Source organism: Falco naumanni, chromosome 9 (genome assembly GCF_017639655.2).
Source record: "Falco naumanni isolate bFalNau1 chromosome 9, bFalNau1.pat, whole genome shotgun sequence".
In the NCBI taxonomy this organism is placed as follows: domain Eukaryota; kingdom Metazoa; phylum Chordata; class Aves; order Falconiformes; family Falconidae; genus Falco; species Falco naumanni.
In genome coordinates, this window is record NC_054062.1 from 44,091,321 (window position 1) to 44,112,735 (window position 21,415).

The following is a 21,415-nucleotide window of genomic DNA, read 5'->3' on the forward strand; positions in this document are numbered from 1 at the left end:
TTTTTATACCCTTAGCCATACCTTGTGTTCTGAACAACCCAAATCCAAGATTAGGCAGGATCTAGAAAAATGGGGCAGTTCCCAAAGCATGGGTTTATCCGCGCGGAAGTCTTTTATTTTTAGCACTGGTGATCGGTTTACACTCAAATATGCCTGCCCCAAGGGGGGCAGAGCGGCGTGGGGGAAAGACACCACCCCCACCACCACCCCCCAGAATTCAAGAGATTGAATAATTTTATTTTTTTTATTAAAGCATTAATATCTGTGACAGAGTTGCAAGTAAACACAAGCGTTTCCTCACTAACTGCAGCATCAGAAGAAAAACCCCTGAAAAGCAGATGCTGCTGAGGCAGTGATGAGCCAGGCAGTGTGCACGGGGAGAGGGATGGAGATACAGCTGGGCAGTGCGTGCATTGAGGCACCGTGGTGAGTGTGTGTGTGGCTGCAAGCGGTGGCGAATGTGCCTGTGTGCGACAACGACACACGAGCAAAACCGAGCTGCTCCAGTGAGTATTTTGTATGCATTTTTAAGAGAAGGCAATGAGAAGCGGCCAGGGGAGAGAGACTGAAAAGAGGAGGTAGGAATGACCAGGCAGTTTGTGGCTGGGCTAACAGCGGCGTGAGGTAAGAAATCCAGGCATCAGGGAAATCATTTAAAGCCATATTGATTTGCTTTGGAGGTGAGAAAAAGCAGATGTACTCAGCCACTGCTCTGACAGCAGCTACAGCTGCTTGATTTTACTTATTTTTGTGTTTTAAAGAGTTTTGTTCACAGAAAGCCCGTGCCGTAAACCCGAACCAGCCTGCACCCACCTCCCCCGCCCCCAGCACTGGGAGCTGGGGGCAAAGCTTGCCCACGGCCAGCCAAGTGGACAGAAAGAAGGAGAAAAGAGGGAAGGAGGGAGGGGAGGGGATCAATGGCTGAAATTCAGTGGTTCTTGCCATTTCCCATGAGCTGGGAGTGTTTAGAGGCCACTGGGCAGAGCAGGAGCAGGGCCCATCCATCCACATCCATGGACAACAGCCCTTCATCCGTCAGGAACGCTGCCCGGCCGCTGTCCCCAGCAGCATACAGAGCAAGGCTGCAGGGCAGAGAAGGATCTGACCCTGTGTGGTGTTGGTCCTTGCATCTAGAAAAGAAGAGGGGAATTAGACACAACATGGGAAAACAACGGGTTTTAATATTCTGTAGGAAAGCCTGTGTTTTGGGGGAAAGAGAGAAAGGGGTTTGTCTACGTGGAAATACTGCCAGGTGTTGCCTGCCCTGTTTCCAGTGAAGAAAGCCCAGCATCTGGCTGGGGCTTTGCTCTTTAGATTTGGGCAGATACCTTAATTCAGCCACTCCCTCACATACATGTCCAGTGATACAATTGTAGAATTAATACAGAGACACTGTGGCTGAGATCTTCAAAATATGGCTTTTGCTGGGGGCCAGACAGCTGTGAGGGTCTGGCCTAGGTGACTTATCCTCAGTTGCAGTGAGCCTGACCCCCAGCTGAGGTTTCGGAGTCTTCCTCAGGTTCAGATTCCTCCCGTGCAATCAGCTCACTCACTGTGAAAGGCAGTTCCAGATCTACAAAATTCAGTTCAAACTTCATTAATAGTTACAGCTATGTGGTTCAATGTTTTCTAACATTAAAAATTCTCATTTTCCATTTAAAAAGGAGCTAGACTTCCCAACAGCCAGGGTGAAGGATGCTCAGGAATTTTTCCTTAAGGAGACAAAATGGTACTGGTTTATTTCATCTGAAATGAAATTTGGTGTGGTTTTATTTTCCTGGAAATAAAAATTGGGTGCACTACTGACTTAAACCCCAATTACTTTCATAGCTCTCCTACCATCTTAGCTACTGCCCCATCCTTCCTGTTTTCTACACCAAGAAGCTCAAGCGTAACCACATGGGGATGCGTGCGTGCTTGCTCACTGGCTTGCTCTTTCCTGAACATCTGCTGAGCAGCGTCTTATTTGTATGAATTATGAGTTTGACTTTAAATCAGGTCAGAAAATTTCCATAAGAACAGTTTTCCTAAAGGAAATGGCTTTCAGGTAGATGGAGTTCTTTGTAAAAATATATATTTTTTTTTCCTTAGAAAGGGGGAATTCTGTTCAAAATTTAATATACAATTCACTGAAGATGCATGAAAAAGAGTAGAAATTTTATTTTTGCAAATGAAAAAACTTCCACTATGTTTTCAGAGAAAAAATAGTCAAGCGATGTCCTAACTGGCACTAATCCATGTTTTATATTTGTTACACTGATGAGCATAAATCCGGAGCAACTCCCTTGGCCTCACTGAAGTTACTTTGATTTATACTGTTGTAAATAAGATCAAAATCTCAGTCTGTGTGGTTGGTTCTTGTGATGAATATCTTTGCCTTCTAGGTATGGAAAAAAAAAACCCACAGCAAAAAACCCACCCCAAAAACTGTAAGGCTTGATGGATTCTGGATCAGGGCTGTTGTGAAGAGTTCTAACTCCCTGTGGATTTGATTTCAGTATCGCTGGTCAGAACGTGTCAGAATGTGGGAAATTTTAATTAAAACTAAGAACATACAGCTAAATATTTAAAAATAATTTACAACTGTATTTTTATCAGGTATAATTTGAAAATGATCAGCGTTACACAGAACACTGGCTCAGTTTTAAAGGGTAGGTCTGTTTCTTCCAGTAAATTAAACTTTTCTTTTATCCTAAAATATCTTTACATCTACAGATGAGTTTAACAGCATCTCAGCAATACTGAAAAGTCTTCATAAGTCTTTAGCTTTATTTGTAGAGCAATATATTTTCTTTTTCACTTGTTAAAAAAAATACACTTTTGATTCCGAGAAAGAAACAATAATTGCCACAAGACAGGGTGAGTGCCTCACCTTCAGAGAGCCTCAGGGTGTTCCCACCGAAGCCAAACGCAGGGTACAAAGCGTAGTGCCAGGAGTACGTCGGGGTCTGGATTACGAGCTGCTGGTAGTTCCACTGCAGGGGTTCAAGTGAAGAAATTAGGTATTGATATGCAAATACTACTTTTTTTTTTTTTTTTTTTTTTTTTTTTTAATTCAGCTGATTTGCAGGCCAGATCATTTCATCTGGAAGTATCAATTGAAATGGTCACGACTGTTGCGCTGCTTTAGGTTGACCTGAGTGGGAACTCTTGCAATCAGCTTGTAATGTTTTTTCAAAGCGGTACAAAATTTTTTTGACCTGACAAATAACTAATTGTGGGTAATTCTCATTTCCAAGGCAAATACAGTGAAGAAAACAGGATGAGAGCAAATTCATCCTTGGTGTAAACTCGCGGACTTCAGTGGTATTACACTAGAAATAGTTGTGGAGTAGGATTTCTTATGCAAACAGTTACGCCAATTGTGTTAAATAAAAAAGTACCTTAAATCATGCCTTGGGCAAAATAGCTCGGTTAATCCCAAAATGTTGTTGCAAGAAATTTCCTTCCTTTCCCCAGTGTTCTAGGGGAGCTATAAGGCACATTACATAGTCAAGTTTTTCCAAAGAATTTAAATAATTTCTTTTCTTGCTTCAATTCAACACACTATTTTTTTGAAGCATTTTACCAGTTAGTTTTCATCTCTCTCCCTCCCAAACCCCACAACCACAAACCAAACAGACTTACAGGGTTACTTAATGCAAAACTTCATGTTTTTGCCAGTCAGCTCTTGCATGTATTTACAGAAAGTACCAACTCCGCTTCCCTGCCTGTAAGCACCTAAAATAATCTGGCCCCCATTTTAAATCTGCTTGTATGAAGTCAGTGGACATTTTCCTAGAGTTACCTAAGTAACACAGCTGTCCAGGAAAAATAATTTTTTTAATTTCAGCATATGATAAACCGAAAAGAAAATGAAGTGAAAATGCCCAGTGTAATGAAATGTCGGCACTGTTTGCGTTGATTCAGTCAGAAGTTAAGTGCTTTCACTTTTCTGCTCTACACTTTCTAAAATCATACAAGAGAAAATAAACACTGAATGACAATATAGAAATAAACCCCAAAACATTTCAGAAAAACCTCTGCTGCGATTTTCCCCCCATAATTGACATATGTGGTGGTACATTTTTTTGACAAAATGATATCTACAGGCAAAAAAGATTCTGTCAAATAATTTGCAGCCAGCTTCCAAAAGCAACACTGCTGTGAAAAACAAAACAAAACCCACCCACCCACCAACAGGATTTTTATTTTATCCTGCTTTCTTTCAGAGCCCAGCGTGCCCGTGCATTGTGACCATGCTCGTCTGCGACTAACCCTAGAGCCGCACAGTTTTGGGCTTGCCGCGGGGCTGAGCCATCGCTTCCTTTCCTAGGAACTGCTCTCGTTTCTGAAGGTGGCGGCTTCCAGGTGAGCAGGGCAGCCTGCACCTCGCTCCCTTCACAGCACTTCCACGTGCAAAGCAGCATCCACAAAAGGCCACCCTGCCCTGCCAGCCCCGCGCAATGCCGGCGGTCGGAAACGCTGCTGAGTAGGGGCGGCAGGAGCTGGATCTTAATAGTTTGCCCCCTCCCAATCACTCGGGTTCGTTGATTTCTCTAATTAACTGTGCATTCCACTTCACTGTTATTCCCAATGATCCCATTTAATCTCAATGACAGGGCCAGAGATAGGAAGGCCTTTGCTTGCAAACAGCTTTTGGCAAGCCCTGCTGTTCTGTAGGGGCTCGTGGGTATCCCCGAGTACGAATCCAGTGCTATTTGGCTGCATCTTCCTCTCCTCACTGGCCTGTTTCCACCTACCTATTCAGCCTCTCTTCCTTCTCCCTTTCAACGGAGCCTTCCAGCTCATCTTCAGAGGTCTGGAGCTGCAGTCCTGGCTGACAGTCGTGCCTGTAAAACTGATTTATTTGCCCAGCACGGCACTGTGCCAGGGAAGAGGCCGGCTGAATGGTGAAGCTGTTAAGAAACTAGTTGCGTGATGCACTGCAGTTACAGGAGAGTCTTTACTGTTTGCTTCATCTATTCATATTTGCCACCAAGGATCTTCCTTGTTTGCCCCTTTCCTGTGGTTTGAATCGGAAGAATACCAGATTTACACCAGGGGTGGGCTTGGCCGATTGGCTCCCAAGCCTTTATCATTAGCTTGTAGGTCCCTTCATTGCGTAAAAGACTGAAATACTGTCACTGCTGTGAGTGTTTCCTTGCTTTCTCATCTCGGACTGGGAGGCTTTGAACTTGCCAAGATCTAAGTTCAGCCCTCTCTGCTTGTTCTGCTTGTGTTGATGAAGTCACTAATCCCTAAATGAAGGGCAGGGAGCTGCTGGGGTTAGCAATTTCATCATCTTTAACAGAGAAAACAGAATCAAACTCACAACACAGATGAGTTAACGAGAAAATTATTCCCCTCTGCCTTGCTTTCAAATGTCTTTTGGAACGGTGGGTCTGGACTGAAACCTTGGGTTGCAAAATCCCAGCCTGTGGGAAGAGCAAAGTCAGGGAAGAACTCTGTGCCACCGCATCACCATTAATTAGGTCACGCTCAGCTCCTTTGCAAGCAAACACCTTGTTAGGCATTTACCTAACAGGAAAGCAGCCATACTGCTGCTTGCCCTTGCAGTTTCTACCCGGGGAAGAAGCGTTGGTAAAGGGTGGACCTAATGATAAGCTAAATGATTCCCATCCTCAACCCCCAGCCACCATGGGGCCGGTGCCCACCACTTTTCCCCAGCCGTGGGTGCCCTGGCGTAGCACCAGAAATGTCGCCTCAAATAGTTTGTCACTTTGCTTGTAACGCAGAGCTGATGCTGCTTGCATGTGGTCGGTGATCACATTTTTCATTTGAGAGGATTATGTTGACTTGACCTATAGATACCAGGTTCAAGTCAACACTGACTCATTCTAAACTAACCAAGCTCAAGGTGAAAACTTTGAGTTTCTCCTGATTCCAGGGCAAAGCTTTCTCCACAGCTACTGCCTGCCTCCTGGGAAATGTGTCCTGAAGCCTGAGCTCAGGGCGCCCACACTGGCACAGGGGAATGGCTGCAAATGGCATTGTGGGTGCTTTGAAGAACCTTAAAAGAAATAGTTTTAGAAGAAATTATTTCAGTTACTTTCAGATAACCTTTCCCTGTTACAAGCATGTTTCAAATTCGACACGTATCATTCAGAATCCGATTCTTAGCTGGTGTTTCTCCATCTTTTCCTTTGCATGTGACAGAATTACAGTGCTCGCGTTGGTCCTTATGCCCGGTTCCTTTCCTCTTGAGGCCAGTGGAAAACCTCCCACTGACTTCGCCAAGCCGCGAACCAGATCTGCTAAGCTTCAGTTGGTAGGGCAATTTCCTCCCTCCTTCATGGTCTTATTCAGCAAAGACGTATCAAAGAGTGTACTTGCAGCATGAGGAGTTGCACCCTCTCAAAACCCAAGAGCTTCAACTGGGAGCCTGCACCAGCGGTGAGCAGCAGCAGGCACAGGCAAGCATCAGCTGGAGCTCAACACAGAAAATTGGTCTGACAGTTTTGCTACATCCTCCCAAAGAACTCAGAACACAACTTTTGTCAGCCAAAATCTTTACAGCCTCTGACTTTCCCTGCAAGGGTAGAATAATTCTTAAAACAAGACAGACTGCAGCCTTGTCTTTATCCTAAGGTGGCCACTAGTAAGAGCTCTGCAAACCAGGTGGGTGGTTGCAAATGGCTGTCTAGTTTCTAAGTTCATGAATTTCATCCCGAGCTTGACGAAGTTTAGCAAATACATCCTCCTAGATCTTCCCCATGAACCTCCTCATGTAGGGAGCTGACAAACCTTCCGAAACCCCAGGCAATTACCCCTCCTCTGCAGGGCTGCACTCTTCCCAGCAGTAAGGTGCAGGATGGCTCAGCCAACAGAAATATTTACAAAATGAGATACGGTTCCAGGCAGCTTTCAGAACTTGGAACTCTGAGTAGGAAAGGTTTGGGGGGGGCAAGGATTTCTGGGGAAAGTGGAAAAAAGGAAATAATTGAAACAGGATCAGAAGCTGAGGCTTACTCTGACATACCAAATCATAAATCATAGCGGAGGGGCAGAGTTTGGCTGTCCTTGTGACATTGCACGTTAATGAGCCAGGACTGCTGTGATATTCTGCACAAACTAGACCTTGTGTGTCTCTCTTTGCCCTAAATGTGAATTTTGCAACTCACAGAGAGATTACAGATATGATAAATGGGAAAATGATGAGAAAAAGTCAGATCAGGAAGGAAACCTATATGGTGCCTGGTGGGATCATGGTAATAGATGTAGGCTTTGTGGAGCCTGAGGAGAGTCAGTGTTGTAGAAACACAGCAGAAATGAGCCAGTGGCCATGCCACTGCACGTGTGGCAGCTTTGAAGAAATCAGATCAATATAGTAGATTTCTTCTACAAAGTTGGTACCAAGAGTGCAAAATGAATGGACATACAGAAATCCGCTTTCCATTGCAGGCTGCTTGTGCATCCCCCTCCAAGCCCTCGCACAGTGTGACCCGCACACCCTCCCCACATGCCACACTCCCGCCAAAGATGAGCAGCGTTTATCTCCCGTGCGCAGGTGCCCGTGTGCCTGATGCGCTTGGGCAGGGAACGATACGTCCTCCTTAAAAGCAATTAGCAGCTAGCTACCCCCTTTAACATCGGAGAGCAAATTCAATCATGGAATAACTCTCCTGCAATCGGTACAATTAGCAGGAATGCGTCTGACCCTGGCTTCACCTTCTCTGAAATGTAGTTCCTGGTACAAAGTGTTGCACTGCTGTTGAGAGTGACATGCTACGAGTAACCGGATGTCAGGATCCTTGTGTGAAAACGAAGTCCAAAATAACTGGGAAGTCTTGAACCAGAAACTGGCATAACGGTAGAAATAATTCCTATTTTCACATTGCTTCTCCTTTCTCATGGTACAAAAACGATGCAGTGCACCACAGCCCTAACCCCAAACACATTCTGTTACCTAAAATGTCTTACAAAAGCTCAGCCAAAGTTGGGGTTTGGTTGCTGCCGCGATGTGGAAATGTAAATCTCTGTTTGCATAGAAACAACACCTGAAACACTTCTCCCTGGTGCCACAAGGAAAGTGAATACCTTTTATTTCATGCATATTTTTCTTCTGGAGCCAAAATGTAACTATTTGTTTATTTGTTTATTTTTTAAAGGACATGACAACAAAAAAATCATCCACCTAGGCTTGCACTGCTTTCTATTCAGATATAGATAAGAACCATCTGTCTTAGAGCTGGGAGACTGGGATTCCTAACCAAGAAGAAAAGCACAGTACGCCCAGAAGGCCTGCAGTACTTGTGCGTTGCACCCAGTCTCACCAGTGGTTTATTCTGGGAACAATATTCTTATTTCCTGAGAAGGGTATGGTGATATGTGAGGCACTTACTTTTCATTAGAGGGACAAGGTCCCTTAAGCGGGAGTCAACTAGTTGTCTGTTGGAGAGCTGAGACTGAGATGAAAAAGTATCTCTCCGAGATACCATTATTCAATTATCGCTCAAAGTATTTGTGAAAATAGTGTATATCTTTAAATGAATGGGTGGCACAGTGCTCTGTTTTGCCTGAAAAATTTAAGTGCTTGGTTGTAGAACAAGCTGTACTTCTTTACCTAGGAAACAGCCATTTCTTTCCTTCTTTATTTGTTTTTGCCCGTAAGAAACCTTGTACTTCCAGCCACACTCACACAATTGTAGTCCCTCTTCTCTTTCTCATTTTCTTTCTGCCTTTCAAAGAATCCTTTCTGCCCTGTGTCACACTGCCCCACTCCTTGCATGACGTGTGTACAATGACCTCTCATCTCCACGTCATATGCAGTCTAATCCTTTTCCTCGAGCATCATTTGCACAGAAACCCTTTGCCTTGGCTGAGACAAGCACAAAACTCCCTTTCCTCCACTGTCACTCGCAGAACAATCCCTTACTTCTAGTGGCATGCAGGTGGTAACCCTTGATCTTCTGTGCCGAACACAAAATGATCACACTCTAGCTTCCCTTCAATATAAGGCTGACAATGAAGCCTTTACTTTAAATTCTATGAAAAACACACTGCTGCCCTTTTATTCCCAATTAATCCCAATATTTACCTTCATCTGACCGGTATGAAATACCATGGTGAAAAAAACAAGGGATACAGCCCAAAACTTCAAGAAAGAACCCCAGCTTTTTCAAATGTTTACAGAAAGAGACAAAACCAAGTATATGGCTATCCTAACATCTTTTCCATTACTCTTTTTTTTTTTTTTTTTCTCCTTTTGCTCCCCTCTTTTGCAATGATACAATGAAAAAAAAAGGGGGGAGGGGAACAGGAGCAAGGAATAGAAAACTGGAGGTGACTCAGAACTCGAACCCAAACAGTCTTTTAAATAGCTCTGGCTTGGGTCCTTTACAGGAGAAAGATTTTTTTTTTTTAAAGACAAAAAAATAAAGTTAAAGGCTTTGGCTTAACTCCCCCTTGTGCTGCAGCAGACTGGTTACCACAGCAAATCAGAGCCAAAAGGCAAGAGACGAGTACCAGGACTGCTAAGTGTCATCAGCTGAAGGAGTCATTTAACCTGCTTTGCTTTAAGCATTATCCAAATGCAAAACATACCTGTTTAACCAGGGCTTTACAGCCTCCTGCAGCCAGGGAAGCCCTGTCCTAGCTCATCCCCTGGGCAGCTGCAGCAAGGCAGGATGCTGGTGGGGCTTTGGAGTGATTACCCTAATTTGACATCCCCTTCACACAGCAGTGTTGCATTTGGTGATGATTTGGGCTTAAAATGATCGTGTTTGTTTCTCTGGCCTGCCTATTTCCACCCTACTGCCACAGCATGCTTTCAAAACAGGGCTCAATTAAGTACATGTTAAGTCTGACCCTTTGCAGAAACGCTACATTTAGCCCCACTGATTCTAAGTTGGGTTTGCCTGCTGTCGGGGTGGCGTGGGTTTGCCAGGATTGTTTTGATGCTGTACCTTTGGTCAGCTACACACAAATTCCTTGTAACAGGAACGCTGGATAGGTGCTCCTGTGTTTGTAATGTGCTCTGACATCCAGGGTGGCTGGCACATTTGAAGCATGAGATTTACGGCGTTTGCTCCCGGAGTAGCTGCAGTACGTGCCATTAGCTGCTGATTGGTACTAGCCACCATGGCTGCTTGAACAAAATTCAGGGTGGAAAACCACCGCATCTTTTGAACAAAGATAGTAATTATGCTAATCGTATCACTTTAGCATTTTTCTCGCCTGTGTTTATGAACAAGTGATGTGAGCCAATGAGAGCAGCAGCTTCTTCCCTTCAAATTAATTCCTGCTTTGGAATAGCAGGATAGATATGATAAGACTTTCAGTTTGGTATGTTTTCTCCTGCGTCTTTTCAGTGGTGCATTACACATTCACCACAATTCTTCACCTCTACTGTCACTTTTATGGCAGTGTTTTCCTTTTCCTCCTCTTCAGTCATGGACATGCTAATCTTTTGTGTCACAAGCAGCACAACCCCTCCTCTGTATGGGCCCCCTCCTCCCTGCGCACGTCCTGGATTATGCGGTTAAAAGAAAAACTCATTTCACCTACAAAACATAAAACAATGTAATTGTTGCTGTTGCTATTTTTATTTCCATTAACCACTAGACCCAGTCTGGACTGAATAATTAAGCAGCTATTTGTGTCATGGGTTTCAATGCTGAATGTAACCCATTAACCCCATAGGAGTAAGGTCCTTGAATTCTGAATAATTCTGGGAGTGAACTGTGATGAATCAGGGCTGAGATAAGAGGCAGGCATCTTTAAAAAAAATCTGGAGCGTGTTCTTGGCACTCAAGGTTTGTTCTGTGTTGCAAGCAGTTTCTGCTCGTCTCTTTTTTTAATCTTCCCCCATTCAACTGAATCCCATGGGAAATGCAGAAAGGCTCTACTTAGAAAAAGTGTATATATTATAGTTCATTCTGTTATTTTCTGGGTTTTTTCCTCCTCCTCTGAAAATATTTGTATGTAACAAGCACCTTACCGTTCTCTGGGGCTCATCTGTTCATACTGCATATTCTGCACTTGAAATTGCCGTAAATCTCACTCTGGTCTCATTTTCCCCCTCAAATAGAGCCTTGTTACCCATAACTAGTCTTGGACATGCTCCTCTGACATGTATGCAGCTGGTATAACATGGTTCAGTGAGCACAATCCGTAGCAATATTCCCAGCACCAGTATAAGTGTTTTGATGCTGTACCTTACCTAGCAAGCTGTGTGGCCAAACTGGTCCATAAACTAAGTGTGGGTCGTGCTCTCCTACTGCATCAGCTGCTGCTGGAAGCAAAGAACTGAATGTTTTTCACTTGAAACAATGCATTTTAAGATCTCTTCCTAAACAGGTACTTGGGAGGCAGGATGATAGCTCTGCCCATAGATGCATAGCCCTGCAAAATAGAATAAAATAAAGAGTTAGTACCCAGCTACAGGTTACCATGTATGCCTGTGGGCTTCCATACCCTCCTCCTCAGGTTAAAAAATGCGAGGTTAAGAGACCAACCTTTAATCTGATCTACTGCATAAAAGCAGCCATACAATTATTTTGCCCCATAATTTCTGTATCAACCCCGACCACTCCTAGCAGAACCGGGCTGTCCCTTTCTGAGAGGTGGCCAGCTCTGATTTAAGGACTGACACAGAACTTCCCCACATGCTCTTGTGATCAATTACAAATTTTAGCAAACAGACCTCTCACCTTTCTCACGTATCAGCCACTTTGTGTATTGACAGAACCCACGTGTGCAGCCAGGGATGTGAACAGGGCTTCTTGCATGAGGAATGGTGGGGAGAACAAGTCGTGTGCGGGGACTGTTGGCCTTGGAAATGCAGGCTGTGGGATCGGAGGGAACTCAGCCGGGGATTGCTGCTGCTCAGAAGGACCAACACCACTGCTTCATCCAGTGCTCTTCAGCCGTGGAAAATTTTGTCCCTACTGGCTCGTCTTTCCTTCCTCCATTTGACACCGTGAGCTATTTCTTGAATTTAAAACTGCTTACCTACTGCGGCTGGAGGACAGCTGAAAATAAATGAATAAACCTGAAAAGTGCATTAGGTGTAACATTCCCTTCTCTCGGTCCTAGCTCTGTTGCAAGACAGACCGTCAGACAAGGGGCCAAATCCTGACCTGTGGGGGAGCAGAACTTGAAGTATGTTAATAGTCTTTCTATACTTTAAGAAAACATGTACAAGCTAAGAAAAGTAGCATTAAAAGATGATGTTATGAGAAAAATCATGAACATATTCAGATGTCTGAAAATACATCCTCGGTCGGAAAACCCGACTGAGCAAACATAAAGAGATACAATGAGTTAACAATAGTAATGCTACGTAAGCTGGAAGTAAGCACCAACATGTGATGATTGGTTGTGAGACGTATTCCAGAATATAGTACATTAATATTGAGCTTTGGTTTTATCACAGGAACGTAATGACTGCTAGGGATGAAATACTGAAGAGAGGTAAAAGAAGAAAATGAAACCACTGTTTTTCAGGTCACAAAGAGTCCAATGTTTTCTTATAGTAATTTTAACTGAAGTCAGTTTTGAGCAAGTAATAACCGAACAATTTGCAGGACAGCACAGAACTGCAGCCTGATAAGAACTGCAGGAATGAGGAAATGTGTGAGCATTTGCAAGAAAGGGACCTTTGCTTCTTTAAGAAAATTTTGCATTATGGTACTGCAAAGATAAGTTGCTTACGATACCTAACATGAAACCGATGAGCGTGCTGGTAACGTCTTGTAGTGAAGTTTAGAGATCTTTGCAATATCCAGAAGCACATGTTTCCCTCTGTTGTTCTCTGTCTTCTTCAATATCTCCTTTTCTCTCCCTGAGGAAGAAACAATAATTTAATTCTGACTAATGTACAGAAGGTCTACTATGACCAGGATGGTTAACTTACAATGAGACGTTTTATGAGCCACAGCCCCCGCTTGACTAAATGCCTTCTGTGCAGCTTTAGCTTTGCTTTATGGACCTGTAAGAATGTAAGACCTTACCATGTAAGCAGGAGCTGTAGTCCATGCTGGAGGGTAAGGGGGCCTCCTGAAGCAAGCCACTGACCTGCGAAAGGCCATCACCTTGGGAAAACTGCGCTGGTGCGAAACCTAGAGGAAACACAGCCACAACAGAAACCAGCGTGTGCGTCTCTGAGCTGCCTCCTGCTCCTCCTAATCAAGAGCTCATTGCCAAAAAAATGAAAACCAATCAAATAATCCTCTAAAAAAGGCTGCTGTAAACAGTTAAGAGAGCTATTTTGTGACTTGTACAGGAATCCCTGTTTCTACTTTCTCCACAGAAACAGTAGGAATGGAGAAGGTCTGATGTTAACAGCACACACACACCCCCTGGCCCTGGCAGCCCAAACCCACCCGCTTGCTAGGGAGGCTTTGGGTTGACTCCAGCCACCCTTGGTGTGCAAACACAGAAAAACTGAATCAAAATGCTGCAAGACTGAACTGCTGATGGACCCAAGTTGCTAACAGCCAATGGTCCAGATGGCCAAACCGCATGAACCTCTATACAACCAGAACAGCGCCAAGCTGGGCTCCCAGCGCGCTGTGATGGTGCTGAGCCTGGAAGGGATGGGTGCTGCTGTGCCGCGGGGCTGTGCCAGCTCAGGTCGTTCTTGGGGGCTTTGTGCTCGGGGTGAGCCCCCGCTGCCTTGCGCTGCTTCAAGAGCCGCCGTGTTCTCTGAAGCAGCAGAGGCACATGCTGCGGGCTGAGAAGGAGCGTGGCTCAGCCTTGGGCCGGACAGCAGGTCTCACCCTTCCAGCTCTGGTGCCATGCCCAAGGACCTGGTGCCAGCGCATGTTTCACCAAGCAGGGATGTCATGGATGCTTCTCGGGATGTAGGGCCAATAAACCTTGCCTTCACATATAGAAAAGCAGCATATGTTTCTGAATGGCTGAAGAATACTAACGAAAACCTCTGTGTTGCATGTTACCTGCTGCAGCGACAGGTTCATATCTAGCCTGAGAAATGTGTGTTTCTCAAGGAGTAAGTTACAATCTGGGGAAGCACTTTGTGGGCTTGGTGTTCACAGAAAACAGCAAACAGAAGGCGACTGTGGTGTTGGAGAGGAATCAAGGCACGGTTGCACATGTCAGTCTGGTACCGAAGTATTAGAGAATAAATTGCACTACCCCCAACCTTAAGGACTGCAGATAATGCGCAGCGATGAAGTTTTATCTGTGCTCAAGTACATATTTTTTATGCAGCTAAAGCTATGTCGCAGATGTTCCTCACTGGAATAGATTTTGCCTTTGCTAATCCTGCGGTAATCTGCTGGTAGCTGCGTTATTACCCCCGGCTCCTTGCGGAGAGGAGCCACCGCTCGCTGGGGGCACGGTTCCTCTGCGGGGCTGGGGGCTCAGGCTGCCGGTGCCGGGGGGAGCACCCTCCCGGCCCCCTGCCTGTTCCCACTGCGGTGCTCTGCCAGGAGAGGGAGCTGGGGCTCTGGGATTCGGTGGCCTTTGATGTTTTCCGCTCACAGCTCATGAAGGTGTTACGGCTGTCCAACACTAACATAGGCTTTCCTGCTCGGCTGGGTGGATGCTCAGGGGGCTCATGATTTTCCATGGAAGCTACGTACTGCCGAAGGGGTTTGGCTCCTGCTGGATCCCAGAGGACTCGGATGCTCCGGGCTGTGATTTGAGGCTCTTGGTCACTTTTTCTGACTGCTTCCCCAGGTGAACTCCAAAGGGAGTTTGGACTTGGTGAAAATGGAACGGAGCCTACAGATTCTATGCTATAGGTGCAAATCCACTGTCGCACAGCTGCTGCAGGAGCGGAGGTGGCAACCAACGGATGCGTAGCCAGGCAAGCTACAGCTGGGAGGAGGGGAAAATTTTGGTTGAGGCTACCAGGTGGCACACAGATGTTGGACAACATTTCTTTCAACTTAGGAATACATCAGCCTTCTTCCCCCTGCAGTATATGTGTTTCATTTTGAACAAGTAACTGGCAGCTGGAGAAAGTTATTAGAAAATGCTAAGTCTATGTTCCAGCGCTTGCAACAGCAGCAAAATTACCTGTTTCCTATTCTGCTCAAGCTTTCTGTCTCCTTTTTTAGATATTGTTGGCCTCAAGTCAAGTTTTGCTTAAGTTATGTATCAGAAGGGGAATAAGTGGAGCTCCAAGCTTGTTTAAAGAGTAGAAAAGGGAGTTTAAACAAAGCTGGCAGTGATACCAATGCAACTATTATCTAGGTTCTGGATGTAGTTGGGCCTGCTGATAAGAAAACAGGAAATAAGTGAGAAAACAATTCTTGAAAATGTGAAAATCAGCCAATTCTACAGGGCTTCACTCTGTGCTCAGATGGCTGTAAGTGCTGATAAAAGAGCACACGTGATGAGAAAGTGCTGTGTCATTATCAAAGGCCCTTTCGGTCTTATTTTCATTTCGGTTCGAGTGCAGGAGTCTGGCAAGGGAAGGAGAGTAACTTCATTTCTTCTTTGACTAATGAAATGTGGTCACTGACCGATCTGCCCTCTTTTCCCTCGAGGGGATGAATAGAGAGTTGCGCTTCCCTCCTGTTTCCTACCTGATTTGAAAGTAAGAGCAGAGAAATCTGGAGACAATTTTGGAGGCTAGAAGAGGAGCTCCTCAGATGGTCGGGGGCTCTATTAGCTAGGAGGCACCTAGGAGCCAAGCTAGAGAAAGGATTGTTATCACGATAACACAGTGAGGGCAACCACTAGAAATCGTAAGCAGCGAGGAAGGCTCCTTCAGAAGAAGCACATTTTATTGGCTCTGTTAGGAAAATCCTGTGACCCTCTGATGCCCTCAACCTCCATTACCCCATGGTCCAAGGGGTCATCTTTGCCTGCTGGGAGGTAGAAGCTGCTCCCAGAAGCATGGCAAATGGCTGTCAGGGTGCTGGAAGCCTTTGGTAGTGCAGCCCCCAAGCTCATGGCTCTTACCATTCCTGTCCTTGCAGAAACTGGTAAGCATGAATGGTGTGGAGTTTTGCATGCAGGAGCTGTGGTTGTGACTTCCCATCTCTGCACCAGCCAACAAGTTATTATAAAAATAAATACCTCGGCCGCGGCAGCAGCATCCCCAAGGGCCTATTTACTTCTACTGGCACGAACTAATTCCTGCAGAGGAGCTCAAGCCAAATCCTGCAGATACCAGTGGGAATCTCTCCAGGCTCTTGCAAAGGCGGTTTGTACGATGGAGAAAATGTTGGTGCTTGGTCATATTTATCACCGTGTGGGTCAAAACATGTCAGTCAACAGTTTTTCTAACAGAATATATATTTTCTAAAGCTGAAGGGAAGTGAGCTTTTTTACCTCCTTTTATTTTTCAAGTAGTTATCCTGATTTACTTCCGAAATTGCACAAGATGCTAAATGGTGGCTCATGGAGTGGCCAGGGATCAATTATTACCTTTTCATGTGCAAACTGATCCTAAGGTATCTATCAATCTCTTATAGTCCGACCTCCAGAAGGTATGCCCAATTTCAGAAAATGGAAAACACAGAAAGGAAGCTGAGGCAGGGGGACAATTGCCTGCCGTGGTTGGCTCTCTAGAATATGTTTGACAGGTGAGTTTATTATCCGTAGAAAGAATGAACAAGCCAATACACCCTTTTCAAGGTTTGCAGGGGCCTTAATGTAACTTCTTCATTTAATTTGGATCTATATACCTCATGAGAAGGGCAGAAGATTTTCATTTTCAAGGCCTTATTTAGCCATAAAATGTGTATCACGTTAGCTAAGAGCAGGTCTATGAATTTCATTTTATTCGGTGACAGGAGAAATAGGGTTGTATATATCACCCTTTCAGTAACTGCTATTAAAAGGTGCATATTTCATGAAGAAACAGTGCATTCCGTGTCATAACATCTCTCGTGAAACAAAATTCAGAGTATTTGTGGTATACGTATATGAAAAGTATCAGTTCACTCATATGTTAAGAGTATGAGGAAAATATAAGCCCCTTTTGTGACTGGAGCTGGTCACACCTGGAAAATTAGGATGCATTTTGCCAGTTCCAGCAAAGTCAGTAGGAGGTTTTCTATGGCCTCAATGGGGCCAAAATTTTTCCTAGATTTCATACAATTGTAAGTATTGTACAATTTAGCCACTACGGTTATTAAAATGCTATAATCCCTAGTGTGATACATGATGGGGTAAAAGCACTTACAAAGGTATTGCTTTCTAAACTGGTGTAATTACGGTAGTAATTCCCAGCGAAGGAGTATTGCAAATGCAGTGCCAGTTTCTCAATTTTTTTTGTCAGTGTTCATTACAGTAGTGATATGCTTGTGTCTAAATCTTGTTGATGTCCTTCCAGAGGGCACTAAAAACCCTAAAGTAAGTAAAGAAAAATTCAGTTGGTGATTCTGACTGGCTGCTGAATTGCCGCCTTTTGAAGCTTGTCCCTCAGCTCATAATCTCTAATGGTCGCTCTTATACTACACAGCCCACTCGCTCTTTGTTTATATTAATCCACTTAAAAGTTTATCTAACTTAAGGGGAATTAGGGGAAAGGAGAAAAACAAAACCAAAAAGAAAGCCCTCCCCTCATCAAACTTGGATGATTTGGGCTAACAAGCCTAGGAGGGCCGTCAACACTCAGCTGGATTTTCAGCCCTTGGGAAGTTGGCAGCGGTGTGGGGCAGCGGGGGCTGCTTTTGGGGGGCTCTTACAGTACATGGAGCTCGGGCGCCAAATCTGAGGGCAGAGGGTCTGCCCCTCCTGGCAGCCCACAGGACAGGGCTGAAAGCCTCTTAAGGCACCGAAGAAACATTCTGAGCAGTGAACCCTCCTTTTGCAGTTTTCAGAAGGGGATGGACATACAGGTCTCTCAATTATGGCAGCGAAAGAGTCAGGTTGAAATAAACACCAAAGTCCCACATGGAGCGAGAAGAGGGCTCGACTGTTTCCTGACAGGGATCCTCTCAGCAGTGACAGCTAGAGGTAAATAAAATTAAATGTTCTCTTTATGATAAAAAACCTCCCTGATCTTAGGGACCGCTTATTTTTAACCTCACGGTCACACTGTATTCCTCAACAACCAGGCGGGGAGGCAGAGGTGACTGAGGCTTTGGTATTTTGTTTTTCTGAGGGCTTGAAATTGGCCTTGGGTACTCTGCATATCAGTGATACATGTGTTTCCGTCTTCTCTGAAGATGTCTAGCATCTACATTTCTCTTTGCTCCATAAAACCACCTCCTTTCCACTGCTTAACTAAGCTCTCAGACGTTATTTGAACAAAGAAGTGCTGTTCTTTAGGCAAGAAAGCCAGAAAAGAAGCCCAGTGTATTTATTCCCTTCCTTTGAGTGTGTCAGTCCTTTGACTAATGATGACAAGATTTCTGTTCCTGTTGAGTTGCTAGCTTCTTCACAGGTGCTACCAAATAAATACATCAGTTTTGAAGATGGAATCTTACAACTGTCTGGCAAATTAGAGTGACACAGTCAACTCGTTTCTCATATGCCTTTATCAGATAGCTACCAGATTAAAGACTAAATGAACAACACCTACTTCGATTAGATACCAGATTAAAGATCAAATGAACAATACTTACCCGGATTAGATTTGCAATGGTCACTGGGTTCGCCGTGATTGTATATCTCTTCGTTAGCCCCTGGAACTATCCAGTCACCAACACACCACGTTGCAAAAAGGAGCTCGGTGTCTTCTAAGTTTGATGGAAACCTGCAAATAATAACATTTCATTTAAATACATCCCCTGATAGTCTGGTGATGTCTCAAACAAATTACCCCTTCGGACTTTCAGAAACCATGCAAATCAGTTTTTCTTACTGATGTTCCCAAAGAATTAAAATCATACAACATTTACATCTCATGATTTGATAGACTCTTGTAGTAAATAATTCCTATTTTTCTAATAGAGATTTTTGTTAAGTGTCTATAGTACACAAACAGTAATCCATGCTTACATCTTTCTTGAAAGTCCACAGTTAGAGAGACATGGAGGCAAGCGGGTGCAATACTGAGCCAGGATTCAAAGCGATACCACCATGCTCTGGCATAGACAACAATAATGTGTTTGTGACAGACACATTTCATCCACGGTTTTTTGATGTAATTCTTTTTTCTCTTTGACTTGTGGTCTTTTGGCTAGTACTGCCCAGAAGCCACCGCATTCTAGGCCAGGATCTCCAATACTGACAGAGCGGGTGTTGCGGCCCCTTGTTGCATGCGGCAGCCAGCAGCGTAACTATCTGGAGGAGGTGACAAGATTCACCAGGAACAGTTTTGTGGTTTGATCCTCCAAATAAAAATAGGAATAATAATAATAAAATAATGAAAAATAAAAAATAAGAAAAAGTAGTAATATAAGTTATTAGCATTATTCTGCAGTCTATGTTTGTTCTACACTGAGTAAAGTTGTGGTGAAGTTACACATGGTCTAAGGCTGATGGCGATGGCTGTTCTTTGCCTTGAAAAAAGTGTGTGCAACCATCATCGTTAGCATCCCCCAGCACCTGATTAACCCAAATGCTTGGGTAAAGACCAATTACCCAAAACTTAATGAAATTGAGAAAGCAGACATACTTTAATTTCTTCTCACTTCAAAAGAAAAGCCGATACCGTAAAGATTTTGCAGTGAAGCTTCCCTCTTACCAAGACTTGCAGAAGAGTTGAAGTTGTGGCTCACCGAGGTATTGGAGACAGCTCTGAGGGCCTGGCCACACAGCGAGGGCTTAGCAGCGGGTGACGGCCAAGCGGGTGGATAGTGCATAAGTGCTTTAAGTAAGACCTTACGGAAGAGAGGGCTGTAGTAAGTTTTATTGGTTTAAAAGGCTCGGATCTCAAAACTGGTGGCTTTGGTTGCTGTAATAACATTAGGTAGCTATAATAACATAGAATAAAATTAGTGCCTGATACATTAAATAATTTCATCGTGATAAATAATCTGATCAGTTCTATGAGAAGGACCGAAACCATGATAGGACATATAATGTAATGGGACAGCAGGAGTTCTCTGTCGTTACTCATGTATTTACATGGGAAACAAGAATGCAAGGAAATGGAGTGCTTCAAGCATATTCTAAAAGGATCATTGTGCAGAAAAATTCTCTCAGTGCAGAACTCAAAAGGTTCATAATGTGGAGAGGCACTGGCTGCTCTGCAGTGACAGCTTCATGTTTATTTATTCCAGAAAAAATAAGACGGAGATACTGAAGTAAAGAGGAGATAATTTTATTCCCAGATCAAATAAAGGAACATAGAGTGTGTTCTCATCAAAGTGATTACTTTAGGGGGAACTAATACAATGAATGTTATTAAATTAAACAACTTCTTTACAGGGCATCTCACATTAAGGGTTTTAGTGTAAGTAATATTTCTGTCAGGCAAAGTGATCCAAGACAAAACATCTTGTAGAAGATACAAAAAAAGACCTTTAAGAAGGCACTAAGTAACAAGATGTGATTATGAACCATTGTGAGGACTCATGTAAGATAGCATTTTTTCTCGGAGAGTTCATGCATTTATACATCCTTATAGAGGTATTCCTTAATAAACACATTCTTGTAAAAATGTATTCTATTTAGTATACTTCCTCTGCAGCAAATTATCCCTTAACAGCTCTGAGAAACAAGGATGTCAGGAGCAAAAATGACTATTGTCCTTTCACTAGTTGCTTGAAATCTTTTATTTTAAATTAGCTTTTAGGAGCTGGTATACGTAGAGCTAAACCAAACGGCTGTTCAGCACAGACAGCTGGGACAAATCCTCAGCTCTATGGGAGCGGTGTCTCTCCTTTCTCATGCGGGAAGACTTAGGAGCAAACCTTTGCAGCGCTGGGTGCAGGGAGCAGCCAGGAAGGTAAATTTGTAGAGATACCATGCTTTCTTAGCACATTTACGCACATTAGCACTGGCAATCAGCGCTAAGGAATGGAGACCTATTGTATCTTTTTGTATTCTGAAATGGACATCCGTATATCAGCACACTTGAAGACCTACAGCTACATTTTATTATCTGAGAATCTGAGAGGTCTCAAGGGGTAATTATTTATAAAATGACTAAAACATCTTGCCTCGGGTGCAGAGTTCTGGAAAGCCATGTCTTCTCTAAGGGTTGTGAGAGTTAGCGATGAAAAAACCTGACTGCATCATCTTGTATTGTTCCCTCCAGTGCCTTTGCTGGTAATTTATCAAATCTGTATTTATCTTAGTATTTATATATGGCTCCCATTGCACCACTTTGCAATATTCAATTCCTTTATTCTCACAAGGGCCCTATCTGGTGTATCCTGCATCACGTCTGATGCAGTCTTGAAAAGAAGGATCATAGCAACAGAAACTGTCAGGACTGTGGTCCCTTTTCCTTGTTTGCTACCTCCAGCAGTAAATCGTGGTTCGATTTCATCCAATGGGGCTTCCATCTCTCACAAGGGGAAGACGAAATGAGTAGGCAAGTAGGTGGGAACCGAGTTTGTGTTGAGATGTGAAGGGCTCAGAGCTGTCCTCT

At 44.0% G+C, this 21,415-nt stretch overlaps 1 long non-coding RNA gene across 4 annotated transcripts; it reads right to left on the minus strand.

Annotated features, from left to right (window-relative positions):
• Positions 1–230: 230 nt before the first annotated feature.
• Positions 231–20,218, minus strand: LOC121094277. 4 transcript variants are annotated; one of them, XR_005829798.1, is made up of 9 exons: positions 19,562–20,218; positions 18,498–18,628; positions 14,553–14,790; positions 12,957–13,064; positions 12,663–12,787; positions 11,655–11,975; positions 11,165–11,346; positions 2,873–2,975; positions 231–1,130 (listed from the first exon to the last, which is right to left on the minus strand). It is a non-coding gene; the product is annotated as an uncharacterized LOC121094277 (long non-coding RNA). The 4 variants fall into 4 exon arrangements; XR_005829795.1 differs by having other exon boundaries at positions 11,655–12,787; XR_005829797.1 differs by lacking the exon at positions 14,553–14,790 and having other exon boundaries at positions 11,655–12,787.
• Positions 20,219–21,415: the final 1,197 nt, after the last annotated feature.